We start from the raw sequence: 18191 nt of genomic DNA on the forward strand, positions 1-18191 counted from the left end.
ACACTGGGGGAGCGAGAGAGAGAGCGCACGTCCTGAGATGCAACCTAAATAATCCTTGCTGTAAAAGGGAAAAAAGGGTGGGGGCAACGTTTCCCTCTTTATCTGCACTGGTGAAATACTAAATACCCTGCTCTTTTACACGTTTGACGGTTGTTATCATGCCAACCCTCCCTGAGCGACCCTTTCTTCAGGCTAAACCTGCCCATTTCTTTCAACCTTTCTTTGCCTTTTTTTCCTCCCTAATCTTATTGTTCATCCTAAATTAATTCCTTTTCATTCCGTTCCTCTACTCTCCAAACTGCACCAGGGGCTCTCAGACTTCGTCAGTCATGCCGTGAGTGGGACTGGAGGAGGTCTGAACCTCTCTCTCTGAGTAATCGCAAGCACGGCATCTGTACAACGTGGGTTTTAATAGGTTTTTAGCACCATTTAGCTTCTCCTGAGGGATCCTGGGAGTTAGGCTTTTTGAAGGTGACCTCATGTATTCTGTTATTGCAACCCATGGTTTCTGAAACCTCCTTACACCAGTGCATATGTTGCCAACTGGAAAGGTATTTTTTCCAGTACAAACATCCTACTTAGGACCTCATCATATGAGGCTTGGGCTCCGTCCTAGGACGCTGCCAGGACAGAGTCCACTGGAGCCCAACACATAATGCAAGGCTACTTCCAGTGGAGCTCAGTCCTGACTCTCCTGGCAATATTGTAGGATGGAGGCCTGAGAAAACGGGGGGCTACTCGTGTTCTCATTAGCTAAGATGAGAACAGTGTTGGAGGAAGCTGGGCAGTGACTATTTCCCATGTGTAATGGGGAAGGGAGTGATGCAGGAGATGTGGGGGGCTTAAGGATGGTTTCCCCCACAGCCCAGTGGATTTCCACACTGTCCCCCAACTTATGGACCTCAATGTGATGAGGACCTTACAAACAACTCATAGTTACTAACAGGGGTGAGACAATAATAATAATAATAATAATAATAATAATAATAATAATAATAATAACTTTATTCTTATACCCCGCCCCATCTCCCCAAAGGGACTCAAGGCGGCTTACATGGGGCTATGCCCGGACGCAACAGCACAAAATCAAAACAAATACAATAAACAAATCAGCCAACAATAAAACATCAACATGGATAAAACAGTCATACAAAATAATGTATATACAAAATAATGTTAAAATCATGAGTTGGATCAAAAGACCTGGGCCAAGGTGCAGAAAAAATGTCAAGTCAAAAATGTCAACAGGAAGTGAGAGAAATCTACCCCTCAGAAGGGAAATTCACTTCTTCAAGAGTTATCATGGGAGAAAGATATCCCACACTGAAGCTTTGTCACCAATCCTTGCTTCCACAACAGGCCAAATTTTTCAAAATCCAATTGTCACAGAGACAGAATGTGAGGTGAAATCTTCTGAACAGGGGCACAGACACCAAAACAAACACCACAGGGTTATTAACCCTTTCTATGTTATCTTTATTATCTTTTCCAACATACATACTAATTCAATTTAAGAACAAACCTACAGAACTTATCTTTTTCTTAACTTGTGGACTGCCCGTACTTCTGACAAATCCTTTTCTGATGCCCTGTGGCTGTTTTGGATTACAATACCCAACATCCTCAGCCAACTGACAAGGAGCTGGTCTACTCTGGAGCTTTACAGGAGCACATTCTATGTTATGGACTTCATGCTTTGGTACTGAATCTAGGATGTTGATTCATAAATCAGCCTGACAAGATCAGAGAATGGCAAAGCTACCTTTTGGACTACATTTCTTAGATGCAATGGCAAGTGGCCATCCTTCTTGAGAATTCTGGGAGTTCTAGTTCAAAAAGATAACTTTTCCAAGATATGGACAGGATTGTTATTTGTCTGTTTCCTCCAAATTCAAGCAAGATATATACTTTGCAAACCCTATTACCTGCACCACATCTATTTTCATTGGGTTTTTTTTTATCGTGTCAGAAGCGAATTGAGGCAAGTTGCTTCTGGTGTGAAATAATTGGCCATCTTCAAAGACGTTGCATAGGGGAGCCTGAATGTGTTACCATCCTGTGGGGGACTTCTCTCATGTCCACATGGAAAGCTAGGACTGACAGACGGGAGCTCACCCCATTTTGCAGATTCAAACCCCCAACCTTCAGGTCAGCAGTTCAGCCGGCACAAGGGTTTAACCCACTGTGCCACTACAGCTCCTTATTTTCACCATAATTTTATGATACACAAACCAATTGTTTGATTAGCACATCAGGGTCCCATTCACAATTATAGTGTAATTATTCAATTTTGCCATGATTCCATTTTGTGGAATCCTGGGATTTCTTGTTTTGGTGAGGTACTAGAGTTCTGGAATTCTGGAACAGAATTCTAATTGCCCATCCCTAACTTTCCTATCTTTGGATTTTCCAGGGCAGAGCAAAGCGTGTTAGAGGAATAATAGCAATATTATTTTACAGTACGCATGGGTCCTAGGCAGAATTTTCTGTCATTACCCATCACAGTAGTCTTCCCCAACCTGCCACCCTCCAGATATTTTACCCTACACTTTCCATCATCCCTGGCCATTGACCATGCTGGCAAGGGCTGATGGTAATTTCAGCCCTAAATACTCACAGAAAGCTCCACATGAGCAACAAGAACAATGATAAAATAGAAACAGATCCTTGCCAGGAACGTGCATACACTTAATCCATGTATTTTCATGCATACTTGCATTAGCCCAAACCAATAGCGCAGTGAAGAGAGCGCACTGCCTGGTGATACACGATCCCTTTACAGCAATTTTTAATACACTGGAGCTTTTAACTTCTCAGGGCTAACATGCTATTAGCTAACTTTAGCAAGTTAATTTTAATCGGCAAATTAAATGCCAGAGCCTCTTGACTCATCCTCTGAGAAAGATTTTTTTCCCCACTCTTGCCTCGGAGAAGAGCAAAACACAAACTGAAAGTCCTGCCAGAACCTACAGGCCAAAAGCAAGATTCCCACTGAGCGGAGCTAGGAAAATGCCTTTTGGACTACAGTCCTTAGTATTCCACTGCCAGCAAAAACAGTGGCCACGACTAGCCTCCAAAAGGGTCCTAAAGAAAGAAAATTTGCTCCTTAACCCAATACCAGGAGGGGAGAAAAGAAAACTAAAAAGGGGTCAAAAAAAAGAAGCAAATTTTCTACAGTATCTCCTAGCTTGATAACATTTGACATCTTGACCAACTTTCACGTTGCTTAGTCCAATTTTCATCTGTGAAATGTTGGGAGGCATGGAACTGGGATTATAAGAATTTCATCTGAATCATGAACAAGTTGCTTATCTGAAACTGTGGTATGGGGCTGCAGTGGTGCAAAGGGTTAAAGCCTTGTGCTGCTGAACTGCTGACCTGAAGGTTGGCAGTTCAAATCTGTGGGACAGGGTGAGCTCCCACTGTTAGCCCTAGCTCCTGCAGTTTGAAAACATGCAAATGTGAGTAGATAAATAGGTACCGCTTTAGTGGGAAAGGCATAAGTCACTCCAAGCAGTCATGTCGGTCACATGACCAGGAGGTGATAATGCAGGCTCCTTGGCTTGGAAATGGAGAAGAATACCTTCTGCAAAAGCCAGAAATGAGCACTGCCTCCAGAGCCGGAAATGAAAGAAGAAGCTTTTGCCTTTATTTATGTATGTGTGTCTCATTGTATTGTAACAACGTACTGAATGTTTGTAATATATAATGTAATCACTCTGAGTCCCCACGGGGAGAAGGGCAGAATATAAATAAAGTGTTACTGTTATTATTATTATTACTATTACTATTATTATTATGAAATCAATTAACAAAAGGAATGATACAACAACCAACATCCCTTATTTTTACACCACTTACTCACCCAAAGGGGATGATCTTAATCACATAAAAGAGAAAGCCACAAATGTGTCTATAAAATCAGAATGGAGGAGAAAACAGGGTTAAATCATCCTATATAAATCAACCAATGAAATACTTCCCTCATTTGACTATCTAAAATTTCTTGAGATTTTGTTTGTGCAAAATGTGATCCTTTAGGTCTATCAGACACCATTTAGAAAAACAATCATAAAGTGCTAAATGTTGGCGATGTAACACAGATCATACTTTTCTCACTCCTATGATGTGTTTAGCTAGATGTATTACGAAGCCCTCTTTTGCTTGAGTTGTTGAACGTGCTCTCAGTTATATGTGATGAGCTATGATTACCATAGAATTACACAGGAGGATCTAGAATATGGGTCCCCAAACTAAGTTTGAGGATCCCTGACCTAGAAAATGCTTAAAGAAGAATACTCTCTATACTGCAGTGGTGCAATGGATTAAACCCTTGTGCTATTGAACTGCCGACCTGAAGGTTGGCAGTTCAAATCTGTGGGATGGGGTGAGCTCCCGCTGTTAGCCCTAGCTCCTGCCAACCCAGCAGTTCGAAAACATGCAAATGTAAGCAGATCAATAGGGACCGCCTCAGCGGAAAAGGCAAAAAGACCCTCCATGCAGTCATGCCGGCCCCACAACCAGGAGGTGTCTATGGACAATGCAGGCACCTCGGCTTGGAAATGGAGATCAGCACCTCCCCCAGAGCCTGGGATGAGCACTGCCTCCAGAGCCAGAATTGAAAGGAGAAGCCTTTGCTTTTGTTTACATATTTGTGTTTCATTGTAACAAGGCACTGAATGTTTGCCTGTATATGTTTATATTCTGTAATCTGCTCTGAGTCCCCTCAGGCAAAAGGGTGAAATATAAATAAAGTGTTGTTGTCATTATGATGATGATGATGATGATTATTATTTGATACACAACAAGATAAGTACACAGAAAACAAGATCACTATGCTGGCTTTGTATTAGATCATACATCAGACACTTCCCAAGTTTCTAGGACTATGTGATGTATCGGTGAATAATGCATGCAGATCTGAGTAGGGTGGCCTTTTGCAGCTGACAGAGGGCAACTTTATCAGCGGCAATTGTTTTCAAGTGCTGGCCAAGGTCTTTAGGCACTACACCCAGTGTGCCGATCACCACTGGAATCACCTTGACTGGCTTGTACCAGAGTCTTTGTAGTTAGATCTTTAAATCCTCATATCGCGTAAGCTTCTCCAGTTGCTTCTCATCAATTCTGCTGTCACTTGGGATTGCAACATCGACGATCCATGCTTTGTTTTTAAACACAATCGTGAGGTCAGGAGTATTATATTCCAAAACTACTATTGTTGTTGTTGTTGTTATTATTATTATTATTATTATTATTATTATTATTATTATTATTATTATTACCTCTGGTGAAATTCTATAGTATAAAGAAGGGGGGGGGGGAAAGAGGGGAAAATGTTTCCCTTCCCTGTACTCATAGACAAAAACAAACCGTTGCAGCTTCTCCTATCCTGTTCTTCTTCATCAAATCCAAATCATTCTGACCTTGAAGCTCATCTTGCTTGGCCACATGTGTTCCAGTTTTCAAATGCAAAATGTTGGCGGATGTGGACTGTTTTTCAGAGACCAATACAAGATCTTTTTTTCAGTGTAGCCAGGCATATGTTGATGGATGGCATTAGCAATTCATTTAAATGAATGCATTTTATATCTCTTTAGTTTACACACATAATCCATCAGCCAGGGTTTCTTTCTGTGCACTGTAATGCGAGGCTTTCATTCATTTTGAAGAACCTCCCCCCCTGGACGGTCCTCAATATCCTTCACTTCAAATGATCTAAGCCTCGGAACAAGCTGTCTGCAAAATCTCCAAGTGTTCAATCCCTGTCAAGCAATTAAGTGGTTCTAGGAAAACGAATTCAAAAGGACGTTTCTGGCATTGCACAATGCCAAGATTCCCAGAGAAAACCCCTCGTATGTTTACTTAATGCCCCAGTCAAGAATTAATATTTTAAAGCAGCATGAAAAATTAATTTCCCCTTCGTATTATTGGCAGTCAGAGTCTTCTTAAGGCTGTGCTGATATCGTGCGTAGTCACTTGCGAGTTAAGTCCCTGAATGTACTTCCGGGTGAAGGAAACTCGGCTCCTTTGGCACTAAATTGCGGTTCCATGAATATTCTGAGGAACCGGATAAAATATGCGACGGCACTGTGAAAGAAGCAGCACCATCAAATGTGCTTACAAGAGCAACCTGCCACTCAAAGCTTAGAAAAATAACGTTTTTGGATCCCAGCTCCCGAAATCTTCTAGCCGGAATGGAAAATTCTAGATACTGCAGTCCCCAAAATGACATATTTCCAAGCTGTGCCCCCATTGTAGATGCAGGCAGACATGAAAATCCATATTAAAGAACCGATTATCTAACATAAAAGAGATACGCAAAATATCTCAATAGGTTTGAGAACATAATATACTGAGTTTAGTATGAAGACACAAAGAGCTTGCTTGGTGACCTAATCCATTGTTCACAATTCCCTTCCAAGGGAGACCAGCCTACTCCAACACTACTTTATAGTTCTATGGCTGGCAGGCAAATCTGGCAGACCTTTGGATGCTGAAGATGTGTTTTTTAATTGGTTGGATATTGTATTTTCTTTTCTGCCTTCTTTAAAAAATGTGCTCTAAATTTAATTGTGATTTAATATTTGAACTTGCTTGGTGCTCTAATTGTGTTCTTATTTGATCTTACTCTGAGGGGTTTAGAGTTCTATTTTGAGGACAAAGGTGGGGTATAAAGCCAATGCTTTATTAATTAATTGAGCTGCCTCACACAGAGCAGAACTTGGAATGCTACGTTTTGGACTAAAATCCATTCAATGGCTCCACTTGGATTCCTGCAATCGAACTACATGCTAGTCAAGGCTAGCTCAGAAAAGTAACTTTCCAAGTTACAGTCAAGGTCAAAAGTGGTGTCACAGAAGTGCATATTAACCATCTCTTCCTCTCCATAACAGGATGTTACCCGCTTTCGTTATCAGGCTCCCAAATTATGCCTGTATTGAGCTTCCAGTTATCAATCCGAAAGGAAAGTGTGACAAATGCAAGATACCAATTTGAGGGCAAGCATGTGCTGTGATAAACAAACATCTTGAACCGCTTGGGAAGCAACCATACAAAAAACATAGTGAAGATATCTTCTGGCCTATCCACTGCCCTGTTTAGCTCAACATTATCTAACAGGCAATGGGTCTCCAGAGTTTTAGCAGGTACCTCTGAATTCTATAACTGGAGTGGAATGCACAGATGGCAATATTATTCACTATTTTCAGCAACCATTGCTGGATGCCATTGCTTCTATAGCCAAAAGAACACTACTTCTACATAGATGTGAGGTATCAGGAATCTTTGAAGCTCAAGAAGACAATGGGACAAGGGAGAATTTCCCAAATGAGCACTGAGTGACAAAATCCTACTTAATTTGTGGGAGGAAAAAACCAAAAAATTGGATAGAAGAGTGTAATGTTGTACAGCTTGCTTTCCACTGTCACTGAGGTAAGTTGTGGCCAACTTCAAGCCAAAGCAAGAGCAACAAATGCCCAGAGAAGTATTTCCTCTAGCAAACTCTAGGTCAGTGGCTCTCAACCTGCGGTCCCCAGATGTTTTTGACCTTCAACTCCCAGAAATCCTAACAGCTGGTAAACTGACTGGGATTTCTGGGAGTTGTAGTCCAAAAACATCTGAGGACCCCAGGTTGAGAATCACTGCTCTAGGTCCTTCAATACAACTGTATGGACAACACCTGGCTGAAGCTGACCATGGCATCACAGGGAGGACCTTGAGATTCCTGAAGATTAATCAAACCTGTGAATAATCAAATCTGCAAAAATTGAACCTGCAAATGTAGAGGGCGAATTATAATATGTAATATATCCAGTGTCTTTGAAAGATTGAGTAGTGGAGGTGATGTTAAGAATGGCCTCAAAAACAGATGGAGTGGAGAATCTTGGGGCCCTTCTACACTGCCATCAGATAATCCAGATTATCTGATATGAACTGGATTATATGGCAGTATAGACTAATATAATCCAGTTCAAAGCAGATAATATGGATTATGTGCTTTGATAATCTGGACTATATGGCAGTGTAGAAGGGACCTTAGAGGAAAGCACTGAACAGGGGACATTCTGCACTTCAAGGGGTTGTCGCAGCTCCTGCTTGTACGAATTGTAGTAGTTATTATTTATTATACCAATAACTGATATATTTTCTTAGTGGACAAAGTTTTTCTCTCATCTTCATTTTAGCATCACAAAGACTAAGGAAAAATGACAAAGTATCTTGAGAACTGAGTGAATAATTGAGATTGGGTCCTTCAGCAGACACAGGACCCTTCTACACTGTCAAAAAATCCAGATTATCAAAGCAGATTATCCACATTATTGACTTTGAACTGATTATATGAGTCTGCACTGCCATATAATCCAGTTCAAAGCAGATAATCTGGATTTTATATGGCAATGTAGAAGAGCCCTAAGGCTGATTTAGACTGCACTATATCCCAGGATCTGATTCCAGATTATCTGTTTTGAACTGGATTATATGAATCTAAACTGCCAGATAATCTGCGATCAGTTCCTGGGATGTAAGGCAGTGTAGATCCATTTTAAGAATCTTAACATTTTACTATACTGCAATGGTGATGCAAGAGACTGCACTTAAAACCTTTTCTATACAAATGATGTGCTCAAACCACTAAACTACTACAGATCACTCTATTCTCTCTCTCTCTCTTAATGCTGTGGAAGGTTTAAAAAATGTCCAGCACATGCAGACATAAGAGCAGCTTCCCAAGCAAAAAGAAACGCACCCTTCTCCCTCCCTCCCTCTCTCTCTCTCTCTCCCTCTCCCTCTCTCCATATGCTGCCTGCATTTTTCCCTCGGGGTTTCTATCCCTTAGGAATGACAGCAGTATGAGAAATGATACTTCCACTAAATTGCACCCCATTTAATTTCAGCAGCATCTAGAGAGATGAGGAATGAAACTTTGCTGATTGGAAACAGATGACCAATAAATATATGAATCCATCCCAACGTCCAACTCTCATAAGTTGAAGGCTCCCTCCCAATCAGGTTTGATAGGCAACTATATCATACTATGATCATGACTACGGTGAGGAAAAAAGCCAATTTTTCCAATTTTCATGGAGATTAAGCTCATCCATGGGTCAACCTGAGACCATGAACAAATTAGCTCACTCAACCCAAGCTTCAAGTGTTTACTTTTGCAGGCAAGCACTCCCAGAATTCCCTGGCCATCATGTTAGGAGAAAGGAAGTTTTAGATTTCCAAATTAATATTATTATTATTATTATTATTATTATTATTATTATTATTATTAGTATTGCACTATGTAACAAAGGAGCCACCGATGGCGCAGCATGTTAAAGCGCTGAGCTGCTGAACTTGCCAACCAAAAGGTCGGTAGTTTGAATGCGGGGAATTGAGTGAGCGCCTGCTGTTAGCCCTAGCTTCTGCCAACCTAGCAGTTCGAAAACTTGCAAATGTGAGTAAATCATTAGGTACCACTCTGGCGAGAAGGTAACGGCACTCCATGCAGTCATGCCGGCCACATGACCTTGGAGGTGTCTACAGACAACGCTGGCTCTTCGGCTTAGAAATGGAGATGAGCAGCAACCCCCAGAGTCAGACACGACTAGACTTAATATCAGGGGAAAACCTTTAACCTTATGTAACAAAATGTAACTATGGAAAAAAGTTCTGTTCCTGATTTGAAAGTGTTATTTCCTGTTTGATTGTGCAGTACTTACTTAGAAAGTAGTTGTTATACTCCAGAACTTTCATTTTTGTGGCTGTCACAAACTATGTTGACTTGATTGAGACTCGATGAGATATTCATTCAAAATCTAAAGCAAAATGTGCTGCAGGATGTCCCACAAAAACAAAGTTTTTACATGTTTTATGATAGAACCAACTAGGAAATGACATTTATACCCCAGGAACAAAAAATGTGTTACATAGTGTTATTATTTCAAGCTCTGCTACAGCACACCTAAAAACATTTGAGCAACAGAGGGAAATCAGTGTGTGGCACAAAGCTTTGTCTTCCATCACCTTCCTGTTACTTTCCAGCATTTGCCAACCCAAGCAATTACTTCCACCTGCCTACTATTAGGGCCAGTCAAGCATCTGACTGGACTCGGAAATTGGTTATTGTTGTTATTATGTGCCTTCAAGACATTTATGACATATGGAGACCCTACCATAGGTTTTTCTTGGCAAGATTTATCCAGAAGGGGTTTATTTTTGCCTCCTAAGGCCGAGAAAATGTGACTTGCTCACAGCCACCCAGGACGTATCCATGTCTGAGCAGAGATTTGAATTCCTGAATTGTAGCCCAACACTTTCCACCACGCCGGCTCTTACAATCCACTGGAATAAGACTGTATTTGTCTTGTTGCATCACAAGTTAAGCAGGTCCTAATAAGTAAGATGAGCTCTTCAGAGGACAGGGAAGATGAGCAGTGGTATGGAAAAGTGATCTTAAGTGGAAAGGCTGAAGGATTTGATGCATTTAGTTTGGGGAGAAGAAGGAGAGTTACCACGGACCCCAGAACAGAGGGGTAGGGAACTCAAGGCTAAGACTAAATTGGGGAGGACTGAGCCCTATTATTAAATTACATTGTTACAAAATTTGAAAATTTTCTGCTCCTGGTTTGAAAGTGCTACTTCTTGTTTAATTGTGTGATACAGTATTCACTTTGAAAGTAGTTGTTAAACTCCAGAAACTTTGTTTTTGTGGCTACCACAAACTATGTTGAATTGGTAGAGACTCAATGAGATATTCATTGAAAAACTATAGCAAAATGTGCTACAGGATGTCCCTTCTGCAAAAACAAAGTGTTTGCAGTTTAATAAACTTTTCCCATGTATGATAGAACCAATTAGGAACCAATTTGTAACCCAGGAGCAAAAATTGAGTTACATAGTGTTATCAGACAGAACCGGGCTACTAAGGCCCCACCTACATTGCCATATAAAATCCATCTTATCTACTTTGAACTGGATTATATGGCATTGTGGACTCACATAATCCAGTTCAAAGCATATAATATGGATTAATTGATTTCATAATCTGGATTATATAGCAGTGTATATCCATCCTAAGGCTCTCCTACACTGCCATATAATTCAGTTTCTGAATCCAGATTATCTGCTTTGAACTGGATTATATCAGTCTACAGTTCAAAGCAGAAAATCTGAATTTTATATGGCAGTGTAGATAGGGCCTAAGGCCTCTTCCATACAGCTGTATAAAATCTGCATTGAACTGGATTATAGGGCAGTGTGGACTCAGATTATTCAGTTCAAAGCAGATATTGGGGATTATTTGCCTTGATATTCTGTGTGGAAGGGCCCTAAGACTCCTTTGTAGCTGCACACCCTCAAGAATGATCATACTGAAGTGTAGTAAATGATCATTCTCTTTTTATCCTCATATTGTTGCCAGATTCCGCTTCATGGGGATGAGTATGATTATTAATTTAATTTAACTTTTGATTTGGCTTTTGCTTTCCCTGTTTTGCAAAAACCCACCTGCAAGTAGTCAAAATAACAGTGACCTGCCTGCCAATGTTGATCCAAAAGCAGTTCTGAATTCTCTGCAGGGGATGTGTCTTTTCCTGAAGGCTATCTATCACATACAAGAGAAGGAAAGACTTGCTCTCTGTTGCTGCGGGTACTGCTAGAGTTCATGGTCTTAAGACCGAGAAAGGCGAATTCTGGCTGATAGTTCATCAAGGGGACCCATTGTTGAGAGGTGTCTTTTCCTTTCTGTGGGCCTTCAAGCTGCAACAGGAGAGCAATTTTGCAGAAATACCCAAGCTCTGGGTTTTGAACATCAAGCAGGAAATTAAACCAGATTGGCTGTACAGTTAAATTAAATGGGGTCCCCTCCGACTTAGAGGACCTGAACAGTGTACAATTATTGTTCAGGAGCATTACACTAAAAAAAAGGCAGTATCACAGGTGGTGGATAATGCTCTTGCTTTGAATTTTCTACATCAACTAAAGAACTGGACTACCTGTCTTAAAACAGTGGTCAACATTTCTCCCTCTGGGTGTTTTAGACTTCAATTTCCTTATTCCAGGATATCCAATGATCTTGGATTTGAGGTTCGCAGCACCTGGAAGGAAAGAGGTTGAATATCACTAGTCCCTACTAGACTAGGTCTACCTATTAGAGATATAAATAAAGTCATCCTATCTCTTTAGAAAGCAAATTTTGGCATCTGTGGGCTTTCATGGCCAGAATCACTGGGTTGTTGTGAGCTTTCTGGGCTGTAGGGCCATATTCCAGAAGCATTTTCTCCTGACGTTTCACTCACATATATGGCAGGCAACCTTAAACCTCACTACCTCTGAGAATGGCTGCCATAGATGAGGGCAAAACGTCAGGAGAGAATGCTTTTGGAACATGGCCATACAGCCTGGCAAACTCACAACAATCCACCTATGGGTGTGTCTCTCACCAAAACAATAGCTCCTGGTATAACACAAAGCAGCTCCAGGCATGCTCTTTCAATCCCAAGGAGACTTTTTTTAAACTCTCCTTCCTAACTTATTGAGCCTTTGGGAGTATTCTCACATTCCAGGCCAATATCTGTGATTTCCCTGAAGAATTTTGTCCCCCAAGATCTGAAGCATTTCAGAAACCTGGAATGGAGGCGAACACTGACGTGCTGAAACGTCTTTGGCAGAGCACCACAGAATGTAAGAGTTGAAAAGACAAATCCTGTGAGGAAAGGCTAAAGCAAGTGCATATGCAGAGAAAAGAAGATTAAGTGGGGATATCCTGACAGTTTTCAAATATTTAAAAGCATCTCAGAGAGAAAAAGAGGAGGGAGGGGAAGGCAGGAGGGGACAATGAATCACTTTTATCCAGCCAGAACAGGGAAAGAGGAAATAGCTTTGAACTGGAAAGAAAGGCAGATTCAAGCTGAACATTGGGAGGACCAGTGAGCTTGGGGAATGACAGGAGCACTGCCCTTGGAGGTCTTCCGGAGGTGGCTTATGCATTTGCACTGCAAATCCCAAAGTTTGACTATAACTCCCTGCCAGGGGATCTCCCCAAAAAGTAATTTTCCAAAGCACCAGGTTTCCCCAAATTGATACCCCCAAATGTACAACTTCCAACAGCACCAACTTTCTGCAAGCAAAGCACACACTGGACAGCTGTGCTATGGCATACCTTTCAACTATCCCAATTGGGTAGGGACAATTCCCAGTAATCCTCTTCTGTGTCAGTTTTTCCAGCTCCTTTAAAAGTGTCCTAGTTTCTCTCATATCTCCAATTTCTCTGTTTCTGTAATGCATGGAACTGGAGCCCTAAAGCCATCTGATGAGGTCCATAGTAGGGATGTGCATTCAGAGCAAAACTTGATCCGTTTTGTATCCTGGCTTTCGGTGGGGGCATGATCTGTTTTGATTGAGTCTCCTGAAATTGGGAGGGCAGATATTTGTTTTTCGTCTTCAGTGCCGAAAGATCTGTTTTCTTTGAGCCCATTGTTGGGTGGGGCTTCACCCATATGCCCAAAGCACCTGGGTCTACAGGTGCCCAGGCCTCAGAGGGCCTGCAGCTGAGTCAGGAGCGCTCCTTACTCCTTACTTGGCGCTTGGCTGCAGGCACCCTGGCGCTTTGAGCCTATGGGTGCAGGCTTTGGGACTATGCGCTGAGGCCTGGCAGGGCCTACAGCCGAGTACCGAAGAAGGAGCGTCCTTACTCTGCACTCAGCTACAGGCCTTGTGAGCCAAGATTTGAGCAAGCAGCGCTCCTTACTTGGCGCTCGGCTGCAGGCCCTGCCAGGCCCCAGCGCTTTGGCCTACATCGATCTGAAAAGCAGTCTTGAAGCCAGCACCATCTTCCGTCTGCCTTTCGTATCAAGTTTATTTTTGTTCCAGGAGGGGCCTTACCGTTCCATGCCATCCAAATGGTCAGTACAAAATGGAAACAGGAATCAAACGGATGCGACAAATTTTGGCCCATGTCTAGTCAATAGTCTTGCACATCATTATCTCAGTAGTAAGGAGAGGAAGGACAAAATTTTACCCTTCCCAGTGGGTTTTAACAAAAGCAAACTGCTGCAGGGTCTCCTAGCTTCTGTGTTTCCCTCTCATTAATAATGGGCTTTTCTACACTGCCATATAATCCAGAATATCAACATCCTCATTATCTGCTTTGAACTGGATTATATGAGTTACACTGCCATATACGGTAATCTAGTTCAAAGCAGATAGTCTAGATTTTATACAGCTGCATAGAAGGGGCCAATCTCTGCCACCTCAGCACATTCTGTTGTTGCTTGGCTACATTTTTATCCATGAAATGCTAAAAGGTATGCTATAGTCTTTCCAGATGGTAGAATTAGAATCATTGTGTGCAAATGGCAAGAAAGCAGATTTAGAAGAAACGGGGTACAGATAATTTGACAACAGAATAGCCAACCCCGGAGTGAGTTTTTTACTGGAAGTATTTATGTAGATGATGGGCGGCCAGCCATTGGTCAGGAATGTTGTATTTGCCTTTCTCACTGAGACGGAGGAAGTTATGTGGCCTCTCAGTTTCCCTTCCAACTCTATTCCATGCTTCCTCTGACTTCCACAGCACTAACTTTTCTTCATTACCCACTTCCCTTCCCCAGCTTCATCTGGTACTTGGAGATAGAGGGCTTACACCAAGCAGATATGGTCAGGTTTATAATGTGATACATGAGGGCACTGCATTTGCTTCCTGGTTGTTTTGTGTGTGTGCTTTTAATGGAGACATAATTTGGTTGCTTTCTGCTTGTAGCTGTATACTGTATGCCAAGGATGGGGAACCTCATTCGGCCTGAAAGCCGAATGCAATTTTAGATAAGTTCTCAAGGGCTGCATTTCCGTGGCAGATGGACTAAAAGCAAAAAAGGTGAGGCCCAAAATACCAACATATTGTAGCTTACTGCCAGTAACTCGGCCTTAGGAGAGGTATTTTAGTTTTTCAGAATGAGGGAAAAACATACAAAAGCAATGAAACCATCAAATGAAGGTGGCACAGGGGAAGGGGAGGTGATAGTCTGGGAATAATCAAAGGGCTAGATTTGTTTCCAGCTTCCAACTAGACAATGTATAGAGGAGCAGGAAGCATATGCCTCTTGGGCTTTGACTTGGTTTGCATCTGATCCATCATTCTTTGGATTCAGATAGAAAGGTGAACTTGACATAAACATTTATACTAGGGAAAGGGTGAGCAAGGAGCAGTTTGTGAGCTACATGCAGCCCCCAGACTCACTTTTTTGGCCTCTGAAATCCAGCCAACATTGTCCCCCAAGAACCCTCCATTTCTTTAAGATGTTGATACAATTGTGAGGCAATGTTTGCCCTGAGACCACATAGAAAGCCCCCCCCCCCCCAATTGAAAGTATGCAAGAATATATCCGCCAGACAAGCACATCAAAATCTCATACCCTCTAATACACCTCCATTTTTCTCTCAGGCCCCTTGACAATGGGAACAAGCAGTGACATTTAAAGGGGCCTGCAGAGGAAAATAGAAAAATAGAATTGCTACTGGGGTGTATTTGGAACCCAAAGGGAATCTGAGGAGGACTTGTGTTTGCCCTACACAGTCGTCCACCCCAACATTAGGGTTTCCAGTGGGGCTCCAATATACATCCATATTCTCCACAGTAATTGCAATTGGTTTTTAATGCTTTTAATACTTAATATTTATTTATATCACTTCTGGACGTTATTATGCTTTGTGTGATTTTTGTCTTGCATTTTATGTTAAATGTGCTTTGATTTGTATTGTATCATATTTATACAACTGTGAATTTGCAATGTGGCACTGAAGTAGCCATACTGTAAGTTGCTCCGAGTTCCCTTTGGAGTGAGAAGAGTGGGGTAGAAATATAGTAAACAAATAAATATTACAAAGAGACACTGTCCAATTTAGATGTCTTTCTGCACTAGTATTTAGAAAAGGATTGGGGGAGGGAGGAAAGGATTCAACAGATTTATTTCAGGATGCATCTACACCAGGCCTGGGCAAACTTTGGTCCTCCAGCTGTTTTGGATTTCAACTCCCAAAAATCCAAGCTAGTTTACCAGCTGTTTGGAATTGTGGGAGTTGAAGTCCAAAACACCAGGAGGGCCAAAGTTTGCCCATGCCTGATCAACACTGTAGAATTAATTCCATTTGACACCACTTTAACTGCCCAAACTCAATGTTATGAAATCATGGGAATTGTAATTTAATAAGATACCCGCACTCTTTGGCAGAGAAGGCTAAAGACCCTGTAAAAGCACAGCTAGGGCAGTTAAAGTAATATCAAACTGTATTAATTCTATAGTGGAAATGTGTCCTGTTAAGATGACATCAACTGAACTGTGAGCTGATTGCTTTCTGGTGTCATCGATTCTGTCCATTGAGTAGCCATTGCAATCTGGCAATCAGGATGAAGGAAAGCAGAGGAGAGAGACTTTCAGGTTCAACCCTGCATCTTACCATGTCTGTAAGGAGAAATTGGGAATGTGCAAAATCCATTACCCTCTGCCTGTGTAGCCAATGGTGAGGGCGGATGGGAATTTTAATACAACATGTGGTAGATCACAAATTCACTGAGAGTGTGATCCCTGCTCATTGATATATGAAGCCAATTCAGTGGCATACCATTCAATGTCCAGGGCCAGCCCCAATTACTTCTATGCCACCCCACTTTCCAAGCCCTGTTTAAAAAGTCCGTTTCTCTCTCTTCCATTTCCTCTATTTGTCCTCAGCTGTCTCCAGATGCTCCAGACTGAGTTCAAAGCATAGAAATAGTTGGTATCCAGTTAACTCAGATAAAAAGCCTCAGCCTCTCTGAGATTGTGTGTTCTCCTTCGTTGATATCTTTTGCTTTCTTGACCACACTTTGATGTTACTTGGCATACCTGCCTGGTTTTTGCCTGTGCTACATTGGGGGTTACGCAGTGGAGGACTGAGGAGAGCTGCAAATCATTCCTGCTGCTACTTAGAAATAATCGTTACCAAGAATCAGTCCATGGACGGAGCGGGTTTCTCTGGGTGCAGAGGAATGAAACTTACCCTTCACACTATAATCTGATGTCATGGCGCGAAGGAACTCGCCCAAGCTTTGGATGATGTTTCGTGGCCTAAACTACTGCAGTCCTAATTTAGCACTAAAGAGGGCAGGAGACTGCAGTGTCGGTACCAGTGAAAAAATAATATGTTGTCAAAAACGTTTACACAGCCTGAGGTTTAAATGTAGCTGGGAGAATTTCAGACTTGACAATTGCAAACAACAGGCACACAAGCTGGAAACGAGACGGAGACCGATTATCTCTCGCCTTCCCACCCCTCCCTTCTCCCAGCAATCCTCAAATCCATGCCAGAGATCTTGTTGGCTTGCCAGGTGAAGGTACCACTCTAATCTTATGTGGCCTGAATAATTTCTTTCTGTCTTTAGATTTCTCTGCTGGGAAATGAGATGAGAAGGAGGAAGGGAACAGATGCAAGGGAACGGAGAAATAAGGGCAAAGGGAACAAAAACGATGAAATGAAAGAGTTGAGACGATGTTATCACTAAAACAGAACTGGAAAAAAACCCTCAGAATTGGAAAGGCCTTGGTTCAAGTTTCGCCCCAGTCAGCATTTCGCTAACCACAATTGAACAAAAATTCATTAATGGATTAACTCATGATTGCGGCCTTAGATGGAGTTCGACAAGCCACTATTTTGATGTCAGATTTAGAATATTGGGTTATCTTGCAAGATCATTATAAGGATTAACTTGCTAATGCGAAGTGCCTTTACCACTTAAAAGAAAGTACTGAAGAAACTAAAACAAAAATCAAGATGGTGGAAAAATTAGAAGCAAGACAGGAGAAAAGATAATGTAGATCAGGCATGGGCAAACTTCGGCCCTCCAGGTGTTTTCGGACTTCAACTCCCACAATTCCTAACTTCTGATAAGCTGTTAGGAATTGTGGGAATTGAAGTCCAAAACACCTGGAGGGCCGAAGTTTGCCCATGCCTGAGGTAGATTGATAATAATACAGAAGTAGATGGTCTGGGAGGAAAAAGAAAATGGGGAGATTAAAGAAGAATTAGCAGAGAAACAATGCATGAAAAAAGAAAGAAAAGACAAATCCAAAAAGAAAAAAGAAAACAACACAAAAGATACCATTTTTGAAAGAAGAATAAGGCAACAAATATATGAAATCTTGCTTGAATCATAACCAAAGGTCATAAGAAAA

General features: G+C 41.7%; 1 protein-coding gene across 3 annotated transcripts in view; it reads right to left on the reverse strand.

The window, feature by feature from the left end:
- Positions 1–18191, reverse strand: part of lrrc4b (leucine rich repeat containing 4B) — a 175030-nt gene that overhangs the window by 17910 nt on the left and 138929 nt on the right. Inside the window, exon 2 of one of the 3 annotated variants that reach the window (XM_003222710.4) lies at positions 11982–12083. The exons of the other annotated variants lie outside the window; for them this stretch is intronic. The gene's annotated coding sequence lies outside the window, so the exon portion shown is untranslated. The remainder of the gene's footprint in view (positions 1–11981; positions 12084–18191) is intronic. 3 annotated transcript variants of the gene reach the window in all.

This window comes from Anolis carolinensis, chromosome 6 (assembly GCF_035594765.1).
Source record: "Anolis carolinensis isolate JA03-04 chromosome 6, rAnoCar3.1.pri, whole genome shotgun sequence".
Taxonomy (NCBI): domain Eukaryota; kingdom Metazoa; phylum Chordata; class Lepidosauria; order Squamata; family Dactyloidae; genus Anolis; species Anolis carolinensis.